This window comes from Nycticebus coucang, chromosome 23 (genome assembly GCF_027406575.1).
Source record: "Nycticebus coucang isolate mNycCou1 chromosome 23, mNycCou1.pri, whole genome shotgun sequence".
In the NCBI taxonomy this organism is placed as follows: Eukaryota; Metazoa; Chordata; class Mammalia; order Primates; family Lorisidae; genus Nycticebus; species Nycticebus coucang.
In genome coordinates, this window is record NC_069802.1 from 4808418 (window position 1) to 4821064 (window position 12647).

The 12647-nt window shown below is 41.8% G+C and overlaps 1 long non-coding RNA gene across 1 annotated transcript in view; it reads left to right on the forward strand.

Annotated features, from left to right (window-relative positions):
- LOC128575850 (uncharacterized) overlaps positions 1–12215 on the forward strand; it is a 37494-nt gene extending 25279 nt beyond the window's left edge. The window contains exons 3-4 of the long non-coding RNA XR_008377185.1: positions 2308–2869; positions 12124–12215. This is a non-coding gene — a long non-coding RNA (uncharacterized LOC128575850). The remainder of the gene's footprint in view (positions 1–2307; positions 2870–12123) is intronic.
- Positions 12216–12647: the final 432 nt, after the last annotated feature.

The following is a 12647-nucleotide window of genomic DNA, read 5'->3' on the forward strand; positions in this document are numbered from 1 at the left end:
TACCCCTTGATTGCACTAATGTACACAGCTATGATTTAACAATAAAAAAAAAAAAAAGAAAGGTATCATTCTATTGGAAAGCCAAGTAGCTCTTCTTTAAATAACTTCCTAGGAGTGTGTAACCTGAATGGTGGAATTTACAACCATCAGTGCCATAATCAAAGGTCTCAGGCTTAGGCTGGGCATGGTGGCTCATGCCTGTAATCCCAGCACTTGGGAGGCCAAGGCGGGTGGATTGCCCAGCCTGAGCCAGAGCGAGACTTCTCTAAAAATAGCCAGGTGTGGTGGCGGGCACCTGTAGTCCAGCTGCTTGGGAGGCTGAGATAAGAGAATCGCTTGAGCCCAAGATTTTGAGGTTGCTGTGAGCTGTGACCGCACAGCACTCTACTGAGGGTGACAAAGTGAGATTCTGTCTCAAAATAAATAAAATAAAAATTACAAAATCTAGCTTAGTGTTGTAGCTGGAGCCTATATGCCCAGCTACTTAGGAGGGGGAGGCAGGGGAATCACTTGAGCCCAGGAGTTTGAGGTTGCTGTGAGCTAGGCTGACACCATGGCACTCTAGCCTGGGCAACATACTAATACCATGTCTCTAAAAAAACATAGCCGAGCATTATGGTGGGCACCTGTAGTCCCAGGTACTAGGAAGGCAGAGACAAGAAAATTGCTTAAGCTGAAGAGTTTGAGGTTGCTGTGAGCTGTAATGCCACGGCAGTCTACCAAGGGTGACATAGTGAGACTCTGTCTCAAACAAAAGCAAAAACAAAAAATAAACAAACCCCACAAACAAATAAAAAGGCCAGACAGGGTGGCTCATGCCTGTAATCCTAGCACTCTGGGAGGCAGAGGAAGGTGGACTGCCTGAGCTCAGGACATCTAGACCAGCCTGAGCAAGAGCAAGACCCTATCTCTACTAAAAATAGAGAAAACGAGCTGGATGTGATGGGCATCTGCAGTCCTAGCTACTCAGGTGGCTGAAGAGGATTGCTTGAGCCCAGGAGTCTGAGGTTGCTATGAGCTATGATGATGCCATGGCACTCTACCCAGAGTAATATTCTGTCCCCCCCCCCAAAAAAAAATTGATAAGGTAAGATAAAGCTCCCCTTCTTGCTTAAGCTAATCAGGGTTGGTTTCTGCCTCTTACAACAAAAGAACTTTGACTAATACAGCACCAAATTTTTCAGAAGTCGGTGAGTTAGTACATGAAGAACGTATGTAATCACAGTATTCCTGCCACTGCAATTGACAAGTGACGCTCCAGTCACAGTGTCTTCTCTCTACGGGGCTGGAAGGAAGGCTGCCAGCAGCTTTCTCCATCTCTCCTGTTTCTCCACCTCTGTGGCTAACCACCTCCATTCTGAGGCACATTCTTGGAGTTTTTTTAGATAAAATGACATGTTTTATCCTTCTCAGACAAGGTTGGAAGTCGTTCTGTCTCTTCACGGTGACTTTGGACTTCTCTCGGATTCATTATGTGCTGACTTTATGATGAGCTCCAAGACGACCTTCAGACCCCTCTCATTCCCAGTTCCTTGAGGACATTTTAATGCAATCCCTGAACATCGACAGTAGCTCACAGCCACTGTTAACCCGTCCACTCATGGGTGTTGAATGAGCTCAGAGGGCTCTGCTGTCTGTCTAATTCTCGCCATCCTCCGATTCAGTGGTAGGTTTCTTAGGGCCCTTCCTAGGGGCTGCAGCCAGACTTCTCTATCTGCCCAGGGCTGTCAATGCACAAGGACAAAGCACTGTTCTCTTGCTCTCTGCAATTCCCTATTAACCTGCTTGGACACTGCTCTTCTGAGACCTTTCTCCACGATGCAGGCAAGGGATATCAGTGAAGGAATCTGGGAATAGAATATAAGTCAATTTGATTAAAGTATCAGAGAATAGGCTTGGCACCAGAAGCTCAGTGGGTAGGGTGCCGGCCATATACACCAGAGCTGGCAGGTTTGACCCTGGCCAGGGCCTGCTAAACAACAATGACAACTGCAACCAAAAAATAGCCAGGCATTGTGGCAGGTGCCTGTAGTCCCAGGTACTTGGGAGGATGAGGCAAGAGAATCGCTTAGCCCAAGAGTTTGAGGTTGCTGTGAGCTGTGACGCCACAGCACTCTAGCAAGGATGACATAATGAGACTCTGTCCCAAATAAATAAATAAAATAAAAATAAAGTATCATAGAATAGTGGGAGATGGTGCTAGAAAAATAGGTTGGGGCCTGTAATGTAATTGCTATTTAAAAAAAAAGAAAGAAAGAAAGAAACAAAACCATAACAGCCACTACGCAGATTCTGTGATGTTGGCAGGTACTTCATGTCAGGAGAGAGAGAGAGATGAACTTGGAGCCCAGATACTTTCTCCCTCACAACCACTTGATAATAACGACTTCTGCCTCCACCACACCGGCCACGAAGAGTCCCTGCTCGGCCACCAGCTCTGCCTCTTCCGTGCTGTTGCCAGCATTTTTACTGAGTGTGTGGAAGTTCTTCAGTCACAAGTTCTCCCGTGTGAAGGACACTTTTGATGTCAGTACCATTTTGGAGGCTAGAACAAATTGTTTTCCTACTTGCATGAAAATTACCAGGCTGACATCGTACAGGCTAAAAATGTTCACATAGCAGGGCTTCTATAAATAGATCCAAAATACTAAATTGTGTTGAGTGGGATTTCACAACAGCCATCAGATATCTACATATGGTTTGTAAAACTTGTCCATGGAAAATGTGGCCTGCTAAGGTAGTGGGGCATGCAAAGTTGAGAAGTTTCCTGAGAGGAAAAAAAGAAAAAGCCTCACATATAAAGGTTTACTTGCTTCATTGATTGAGGAAAAGAGCATAATTCTCTAAAGGCGAGGTGTCTCTTTGAAGGGTAAGTTAAATATTGTTCAGTTATTGTGAATCTTTTTCTGTCTTAAAGGGATACTTTTCTAAGAGAGGATTTTATTTTTTCTGTTGATTTGTAAAAATGTTAGAACTTTATTGTATGTAGCAGATAAATAGTTTCTGGTGTGGCAAACATTGGGGGAAAAGGACGAACTGATTGTTGTTTTGCTACTTGATTTTGAGCCTCTGCTTTTCTATTATCAATTACCAGTGTGGCTGCTATGTTACTAATCTGCTTATCATTTATATAATTAATATACCAGTCATATACATACATATATATAACTAGATAGTTTAAAAAGATAAACAGATGAATCCAACAGGTGACTCTATCACTAATAATTTTGAAATAACTATAGCAACTCTGTTTTTGAGAGAATTTCAATGACTAACCAAACTCTTTTTTTTACTTTCTTTTTTTTTTTGGAAACACAGTCTCACTTTGTTGCCCTTGGTAGAGTGCAATGGTACCATAGCTCACAGCAACCTCAAACTCTTGGGCTCAAGTGATTCTCTTGCCTCAGCCTCCTAAGCAGCTGGGACTACAGGTGCCCATGATAATGCCTGCCTATTTTTAGAGGTGGGGTCTCGCTCTGGCTGAGGCTGGTCTCTAACCAGTGAGCTCAGGCAATCCACCTGCCTCGGTCTCCCAGAGTGCTGGGATTACAGGCATGAGCCAATGTGCCCAGCCTTGTTTTTTATTTCACTTTACTGTAGATGACCCCATGGAAATTATTTGTTCATAAATATTTGTTGTATATTATTATTATGCTAATCAGCTAATAAGATTAATCTCTCTTGAATTAGCTGGAAGCTACCTGGAAAATGTCTGCTGAGTAAAGCTAAACTTAGAAGAGAAACCTTGTAAAAGATAATAGGTTCTGAGCCAAAGTTCTGGTCCCCCAAACCCACCCTTTTCATATCTTCCTGCCTCCCCTTTCCTCCTCACTCTCACCTGAGTTTACCTGATAGTACCTTTTATTCATTTTTCATAAAAAGATTAGGTAATGCTTTCAGTTATATGAAAATATACCATATTTATCAAAACTTTTTTCCTTTACCTTGAAAAATGTAATCAGCTTTTAATTTTGAATTCGATTTAAAAGCAGAAAAAATAAACAGGCTTGTTTAGACTCTATAACAAAATTTATAATGAAATCTCAAATGTGGCCCATTAGAGTTTGCCTTAATTTTTTTTTTTTTTTGAGATAGAGTCTTAAACTGTCACCCTAGGTAGAATGTTGTGGCATCATAGCTCACAGCAACCTCAAACTCTTGGGCTTAAGCGATTCTCTTGCCTTAGCCTCCCAAGTACCTGGGACTACAGGTGCCTGCTACAACGCCTGGCTATTTTTTTGTTGCAGTTGTCATTGTTGTTTGGCAGGCCCGGGCTGGGTTTGAACCTGCCAGCTCTGGTGTACGTGGCTGGCTCCCTAGCTGCTGAGCTACTGGCGCCAAGCTCCTTAACTCTAAACGTATCTATTCGCGGGCCAAGAAAAGCAATTAAACTTCCCCCAGTAGAATAATGACTTAACTGGTAAAAGTAGGCCCCACTGAATACAACCGAAAGAGATATCCTTTCTTCTGCATGCCGAACAAAATAACACCATTGCAGTAATTTAACAAAAACATCATGATTTTAACTGCTGGCATCAGAGTGCTTATTAGGGAGGATTTCAAATTGTTTTTGTTTGGAAGAATGCCTTAATAAGTGATTGAGAGGCCTGAGGTCTTGGATATGAGTTGGTGACAAAACGTGAGAGAGGGAGTCAAAACGGCTTAGTTTGGGAATTCGCTCTCCAGAAGGACTGAAATTCTTGGTTATTGAGGGAGGACTGAGAAGATGACAGAGGAGGGGAAAGGGCAAGTTAACAGGATGAACCTGACCCTGGGGTCATGGCAGAAGGCCATGAGAAACCATTGCTGATAGGTGGTTTCTAAAAGATCTCCAAAACAGAAAGCATATAAAAAATGTTGCTTGAAGTTGTTTGTAAGCCTTTGCCTGATGGAACTGCTCCCTTCAACTCCTAGGCCTCCCTTGAAATCTACCACACTCACAAGGTTTCTGTACCGTGATTGGTTTTCTTCCCATTGGAAGAGTGTGAGACTTGAGTCCTGAGGGAGAAAGAATGAGCCTGGAGTCCCCTATCCCACTCCCACATTCCTGCCTGGTAATTCATGAGAATCCTCCAGAGGGCTTTCGACTTGCATACGGTACATATTTAGGCTGCTTTTCTAAACCTCAAGAGCCCAGGTGTCTCCAGCTGGCATCTAGGACTTACAGGAAGGAATGTGTTTATTTCCTTAAGGTTGTCAGATAAAATAGAGGACAGCCAGTTAAATTTTAATTTTAGATAAACAGACAGTACTGTTTAAGGGTATGTCCCAAATATTGCATTTGGATGTATTTTTGCAGCAATGACTATAGATGATCTCCAACTTATCAGAAGTTGACTTACGGTTTTTTGACATTACAATAATATGAAAGAGATATGCATTCAGTATCATTTATTAAAAGTAGTCATACAACCATACTTTTTTTTCTTTTTGTTGAGACATTGTCAGCCTTGGCTAGAGTACCATGGCATCATAGCCCACAGTAACCTCAAACTCTTGGGCTCAAGTGATTCTCTTGTTTCAGCCTCCCGAGTAGCTAGGACTGTGAGTGTCTGCCACAGTGCCTGGCTAATTTTTCTATTTTTAGTAGAGATGGGGTCTTGCTCTTGCTCAGGCTGGTCTCAAACTAATGTACTCAAGCAATTCACCTGCTTTGGCCTCCCAGTGTGCTAAGGTTACAGGTGTGAGCCACCACACCTGTCTTCATACAACCGTTCTGTTTTTCACTTTTGGTATCTGATAAATCACGCGAGATAATCAACACTTCATTATAAAGTGGGTTTTGTTTAGATGATTTGGCTCAACATGGGGTAATGCTAGTGTTCTGAGCATATTTAAGGTAGGCTAGGCTAAGCTATGATGTTTGGTACGATGTTATAGGTATTAAATGCAGTTTTTCATATGAGATATTCTCAACTTGTGATGGGTTTATTGGGACTTAACTACTGGAGGACCATCTTCACTCTCACAAGGCCTCTGTCATTGAATTTGGGCCTCCTTACCAGTAAACAATATAATTTCTTGGAAAGGAGACTAGGATCTGAGCTGAGGCTTTGGTCCCATAAAACACACCTTCTTCATTTCTTTCTGCTTCTATTTCTACACCATTCTGATCTCTCTCTTGCAATTACTCCCCATGATTATGAGAAGCCACCAGGGCTGTAGTGAGGGAAAATTGAGAGGCAACCTTAGTTAAGTTTCCACTTCTGTAAAGGAGTGGATAACTGTGCCTACCTCTGGGGGTGTGAGTTGGTACACATGAAGCTTCAGGAATAGTACCTGCAAAGGTAAGGTATTTGGCTCTAGGGCCTAGAGTCTAACGGCCTTTGACTATTTCTCTTGCCCTTGTTAATCCCTTCTCCACACTGCAGCGAGTGAGCTTTTAACAATGCAAGTCTGACCCTGTCCTGGCCTTCAGTGCAGCTCGACTGCTCTGAACAAAGACCCGTTCAGTGCTGAACGCTTCTGCTCTCCCGTTTCTCCGGGGTCTCTGCTTGCTCACTTCCCTCGCCTTCACTTTGTGTTTTCCAGGGACACTGTGCTGTCACGTCACTACCCCTGCCGTTCCTTCTGCCTGAAATGGGTTTCTCCTTCCCATCCCTGCGTTATCATGTCACCTCATACTCAGTTTTTAATGCTTGACAAAGAAGTCTTCCATGGGGAAACCGGTCCTAACCCCCCCCCCGGGTCAGATTACAATTCATGGTGTAGACACCCTGTTCTTCTCCTTTGTTGCCACTTATTATACAATAGTTTCTAATTAGATATTGCTGTGATTATTTTACCATAAGTTCCACAAGGACAGGGAGCACGCCTATCTTGTTAGCCTTCACAGTCCAAGGCCTAGTATAGTGTCTGGTCTCAAACTTCTGAACTCAACCATACTGCCAGGATTACATGCATGAGGCACTGCCGGCCAAATATTTTGTTTTCTAATGAATTAGACTTAAGTTAGATCAGAGGACAGCCACACTATGGTTCATGGGGCAATCCAGCCCACCACCTGTTTTGTTTTATTTTTTTTTTTTTAATGACTGGCAAACTAAGAATGGTTTTTACATTTTTTTTAATGGTTGAAAAAACACCAAAAAATTAATACTTCTTGACATGTGAAAATGAATTCAACTATAATGCCCGTAAATAAAGCTTTTATTGGAACACAAAACTCTACATATTCTTTTATATAATCTTTGGCCATTTTTTGGGCTACAGGAGAACTGAGGAGTAGCAACAGAGACCATATGACCTGCAAAGCCAAAAATATTTACTATCTAGCCCTTTATAGGAAAAGTTTGCTGACCCCTGCCCTGGACAATGATGTTTTGGGGCTTTGGGACAGCTTTTGTTCAAAAACACCTGCAGGTGGCTTTTCTCAATTGTCAACAGTTTGCTTCTGTTGCTGAAACAAGTGATCTGTTTATTTTGTTTAGTTGGAGGATTAATTAGAGTTTCCTTTGTCCTTTGTCTTCCTGCTTCTCCATCTACAGACAGAAGCCCCCCAAGGAGGTCAGTCACATGGCCCACTCCTTTGCCAGGGGTATGTAACCGATTCCTCCCCACGTAGGAATTTCGATCCCATCCAAGATAATGAATTGATATTCTCATAAATTCAGAGAATCTGCATTGATCTACCAACTATCTTTCTACTCGTAAAGTGGGAACAGATTTAAAACTGCTTTCTGTCTTTTTAAAAAGAGATCATATCCCGTTCCAGTTACCAATTCATACTTACCAAAGTAAGATTTAAAAATACACATTAAATCATAAAATTTTAAGATAGATTTAAAGTGATTTCATTGTAGTATTAGATAAGCATCAAAACAGTGACAGAGGAACAGTTCATTCCTTTAAGTAATCTATTTTAAAGATCTAATCTGATTCCTTGTCAGGGAACCAAAAATATCTAATCTGAAAAGTGACTACTGGATCTGCTCTTAGATGCCAAAGTCAAAGATATATATATATATATACATATTTTTTTGTAGAGACAGAGTCTCACTGTACCGCCCTCGGGTAGAGTGCCGTGGCGTCACACGGCTCACAGCAACCTCTAACTCTTGGGCTTATGCGATTCTCTTGCCTCAGCCTCCCGAGCAGCTGGGACTACAGGCGCCCGCCACAACGCCCGGCTATTTTTTTGTTGTTGCAGTTTGGCCGGGGCTGGGTTTGAACCCGCCACCCTCGGCATATAGGGCCGGCGCCCTACTCACTGAGCCGCAGGCGCCGCCCTTCAAAGATATTTTTAGTTAGAGGTAGAAAAGAGGGTTAAGTTGAATATAGGTGACTTTTACTTCTGAAAAGCTGTTTGTGAGTGGAAATATCCAAGTTTAATAATACCCTTTTTTTTTTTTTTGAGACAGAATCTCACCCTGTCACACTGGGTAGAGTGCCATGGCATTACCATAGCTCACAGCACCTCAAACTCTTGGGCTCAAGTGGTTTTCTTGCCTTAGCCTTTCCAAGTAGCTGGAACTATGGGCACCGGCCACAATGCCCAGCTATTTTTCTATTTCTAGTAGAGAAATAGAAAATGGTGGTCTCAACTCTTGCTCAGTCTGGTCTCGAACTCCTGAGCTCAAGCAATCCATTTGCCTCAACCTTGCAGAGTGCTAGGATTACAGGTGTGAGCCACTTGCACCTGGCCCCAAATTGAATATTATTCTAAAATAAGGGTGATTCAGTTATAAAGTCAGTATTTGACTTTTGATTCATTTCTCCTTTAAACTGACACTTTCTTCTTTTTTTTTTTTTTCAGAGACAGAGTCTCACTTTATCACTCTTGGTAGAGTGTCATGGTGTCACAGCTCACAGCAACCTCCAACTCCACTACAGGCGCCTGCCACAATGCCTGGCTAATTTTTATTGCAGTTTGATCGGGGTCAGGTTTGAACCCACCACCCTTGGTATATGGGGCCTGTGCCCTACCCACTGAGCAACAGGTGCCACCCCTAAATTGACACTTTCACACAAAGTATCTTTAAAATGGAAGTCTCCTTATAATAATAAAAGGGAAAAAAATTGCAGAATACTAACATACCAGTAGTAAAATAATTTGGATAAAGTTAAGTTCTTATTGATAAAAATATACCAATTAATAGTACTAAAATATAGAAAATGAAGACAAAGTAATTTAATATTTTATTAATGGAAGATAATTCATATACATTAATATGTGATTAATAATGTATCCATGGAGTAAAAAAGCCAATCAGTTGACCCAGTGTAGAAGATAGTATTTCTTGAACTTAACCATGGCATCAGAAGATTTCTTCCACGAGATGTTTAGCTGTTATGAACTATCCCATCATGAAGAATTTATGTATGGGGCAGTGCCTGTAGCTCAAGGAATAGGGCGCCGGACCCATATACCAGAGGTGGTGGGTTCAAATCTGACCCAGACCAAAAACTGCAAAAAAAAAAAGAACTTATGGCTTGGCGCCTGTGGCTCAAGCAGCTAAGGCGCCAGCCATATACACCTGAGCTGGTGGGTTCGAATCCAGCCCAGGCCCATCAAACAACAATGACAACTGCAACCAAAAAATAGCCAGGCATTGTGGCAGGCACCTGTAGTCCCAGCTACTTGGGAGGCTTAGGTAGGAGAATCACTTGAGCCCAGGAGTTGGAGGTTGCTGTGAGCTGTGATGCCACAGCACTCTACCCAGGGCGACAGCTTGAGGCTCTGTGTCAAAAAACAATAATAATAATAATAAATAAAAAGAACTTATGTCTGATTGGTTTGGACTATGTATAAATATGGCCATATCATTATTATCACTCCATGGTATAGGACAGACCCAAGCTATTTCTTGTTAGCTATTAGGCACTTAACCTACATTATTGGAAGCTCTGAAAATATACATGCTAAATGGTAAAAATATTTTAAAAAGAGAATTTATGGCTGGGCGCCCATAGCTCAATGGTTAGGGCACTGGCCATATGCTCCAGAACTGGTGGGTTCAAACCCAGCCCAGGCCTAATTAAATAAACAAACAAACAAACAGCCAGGCATTGTGGCTGGCACCTGACTAGCTGGGACTACAGGCTCACACCAGAATGCCTGGCTAATTTTTCCTATTTTTAGTAGAGACAGGGGTTTCACTCTTGTACAGGCTGGTCTTGACCTCCTGGGCTCAAGCAATTCTTCCATCTTGGCCTCCCCAAAGTGCCAGGATTATAGGTATGAGCCACCATGTCCTGGGCTTAAACAATGATTTTTAAAGAGCAGAAAGCTTTTCAAAAAGATGCAAGAGAATAAAGCATGGTAGATACAAAAATGAATTCAAGAAGCATTTTGCAGGGACCTATAGGAGCAATATGAGTTTCTTCTCTGTCTATATTAAACTACCTAATGGTTGTTCATGAGTGAAGTAAGAATTTTAAAAAATCAAATAGTCTTTTTCTTCCCATGGACATTATGGGATAAGAAATCTTAGGAATAAAAGTCAAATTCCGCTATATAATCATGGTTTCATGGACACTGCTGAGCAACGTACAGTGTATGGTGTGCTTACCTGTCCACTCTAGAGCATTGCTTACAGATTTTTTTAAAGATGCTGTGCTGTAAAATACTGTCATATTTACTATTTCCTGGTACAGTGTAGTTTTTCCCCTTTCATTTGAATAAAAGCATGGCACCAAATGAAAAAAAAAAAGAAATCTTAGGAATATTCTTTTTTTTTTTTTTTGAGACAGAGCCTCAAGCTGTCGCCCTGAGTAGAGTGCTGTGCACAACTCACAGCAATCTCCAACTCTTGGGCTTAAGTGAGTCTCTTGGCCTTAGCCTCCCAAGTAGCCGGGACCACAGGCGCCGGCCACAATGCCCAGCTATTTTTTGGTTGTAGCTGTCATTGTTGTTTGGCAGGCGAGGGCTGGATTCAAACCCACCAGCTCAGGTGTATATGGCTGGCGCCTTAGCCACTTGAGCTATAGGTGCCAAGCCAGGAATATTCTAATTTCTAAACCATCTTTAAAATAGTGACAAGAAGGCTTGGTGTCTCAGTGGTTAGGGTGCCAGCCACACACAACAGGGCTGGCAAGTTCAAATCCAGCCCAGGCCTGCAAACAACAATGACAACTTCGAGAAAAAAACAGCTGGGCATTGTGGCGGGTGCCTGCAATCCCAGCTACTTGGGAGGCTGAGGCAAGACAATTGCTTAAACGCAAGAGTTTGAGGTTGCTGTAAGCAACTGTGATACCACAGCACTCTACTCAGGGGGACACAGTGAGACTCAGTCTCAAAAAAAAAAAACAAAAGCCTTCTGTTCTGCCAGTTATCATACTAAGTGATGCCAATGCAAAGATGCATCTTTGAGAACAAACCAGACTCATGCAAAGACACAAAAAGGAACACTTAAGTTCTGTATTCAATGTAAAACCTATAAACAGGACAGTGTAAGTGGCAGAGAAGCAGCACAAAAACTAATTAAGGAAGAGGGTGCACTCAGAAAGGACTTCAAAACGAAGGTGATGCTGGCTCGGCGCCTGTGGCTCAAGCGGCTAAGGCGCCAGCCACATACTCCTGAGCTGGAGGGTTTGAATCCAGCCCCGTGCCCGCCAAACAATGATGGCTGCAATCAAAAAATAGCTACTCCTAGCTACCTGGGAGGTGGAGACAGGAGAATCGCTTGAGCCCAGGAGTTAGAGGTTGCTGTGAGCTGTGATGTCATAGCACTCTACCCAGGGTGACAGCTTGAGGCTCTGTCTAAAAAAAAAAAATAGAAAGAAAGTAATGCTTCTATTAGCCATGGATTTGGTGAATGGATAGGAGAGTTGTTTAGGTGAGTGAAGATGGGAAGGTTATTCTACATGAAGGAAACCACATGTCCAAAGGCACTGGGGCTTGAAAGAACATGATAGTTGATAATGGGAAACACTTCAAGTGTCAAATGAGCCAGTGGTGAGAGAAGAAATTTGAGAAGGAGGCTGGAGTCAGATTATAAGAAGACTTGTATGGTTTTGTTGAAATGTTTGGACTATATTCAGTATGTGCCTAGAGAAATCTTTAAAGGATTTAAAAAGGAAAGAATTGGAAATCTTTTGAAAAACTTATCAATATCACTTTCCACTCAGTAAATGGAATATAACGCAATTGAATTTTTTACTGATTATTGAACATTTATTCAGGGACATACTCGATGAACATCACTTCTCATTCTACAATGGAACACATGGAAGCTTAGACAGCGGCAGACTTGGACCTCTTCCTGAAGACCCAAAGAATATTTCCTGAAGTTTCTTCATTAAATCAAATTATGTTTTTATTTTATCTTATTGTGTATCATTCTTGCTTTAATAAGGGAACAGGGGAAGATGTTTCGATTAATAGCTTCTAGTAATCAAATTTTTCTTAGTTTTACCATAGAAAAATTGCTGGTTAATAGATGTTCTCCAGTTGAAACTTTGAAGGAAACCAAGGGTAAAATGGTTCCCCTTATGGGTGGTGATTCCTTATATTCTCTGGAAAAATGGAGAAATATTCATCATTTTTCTCCCTTTTCTTAACTCAGTGCTCAATAGTTACTATGTAGATGACTGAAAAAGAGTTTGCAATAGAAATGGTAACATAATTTTTCTGAGGAAAAATAATTACTTGCTAAACCATCATAGTCCTTTGAGGGGGTAAGTTTGTATAGAAATAGATTTCGAGA